This window comes from Lygodium microphyllum, chromosome 19 (genome assembly GCF_053477565.2).
Source record: "Lygodium microphyllum isolate KBCC chromosome 19, Lygodium_microphyllum_v1.1.10, whole genome shotgun sequence".
In the NCBI taxonomy this organism is placed as follows: domain Eukaryota; kingdom Viridiplantae; phylum Streptophyta; class Polypodiopsida; order Schizaeales; family Lygodiaceae; genus Lygodium; species Lygodium microphyllum.
Window position 1 is genome coordinate 55,039,458 of NC_141153.1, and position 864 is coordinate 55,040,321.

The 864-nt window shown below is 46.1% G+C and overlaps 1 pseudogene; it reads right to left on the reverse strand.

The window, feature by feature from the left end:
* Positions 1–390: 390 nt before the first annotated feature.
* Positions 391–864, reverse strand: LOC148019893 (uncharacterized; annotated as a pseudogene).

Here is an 864-nt window from a genome sequence, read left to right on the forward strand (position 1 = left end):
CACGAAGTCATCCGAGCACACTCCAAAATAGTTCTATCAGAAACAATGAAGTATGTAGCAATTGTAGCTCCACAGATGATTAATGCTTGGCCAGTGTAATTCAGATGTGCCTTTGCCCAAGGTAGCGTTCGTGCAGCAACAAGAGTTTCCCTATATCCATGGGAATCTGCAGCTTCCAGTCGAGCTCCATTTTGCAGCAACAGCTCTGCCACTTGGATTGAATTGCGAACAGCTGTCCAATGTAGAGCAGTCTGTCCAGTATAATCACTGGCATTTACATCTGCTCCATGCTCAATTATGTACTGGGCAGCAGCGACTCTGTGTTCAATTCTTTGAGTGCAATATAATGAAGTTCTGTAGGCAGCCTGCTAACTCCTCCTCTTCTCCTCCTCAAAGTTGGGCAAACTCAACCTTTGTCTGCTCCCAAAATGTGTACACAAGAGGTGGTTTACCAACGGACGGATCACAAACTAAAGGTAGAACAAAGGAGACACCAGTGAAAACAGTATGCTGCCTCCCATTTAAAGATGAAAGCATCTGAAAGGCATCCTCTTCATCTTTTGGCTTCTCTAACACAATTCCATCGAGTTCAACCACGGTATCAGCTCCTATGACAATGTCCACTTTGGCATCATCCCTGTGGATCTGCTGAGAGACTTCAATCGCTTTATGCAAAGCAGTTTCTGCAGCATAATCCTCTGCTAATGGAAAGGAGGACTTTTCAAGGTTTTCATCAAATGTCGATGGGATCACTTCTACATTCAGTCCAAGGCTACGCAACAGCTCGGACCTGCGAGGGGAGGCGGATGCAAGCACGATCCGTTTGGTGGCGAGAAGAGGCAGATGCTGTATCAACATCCCTCT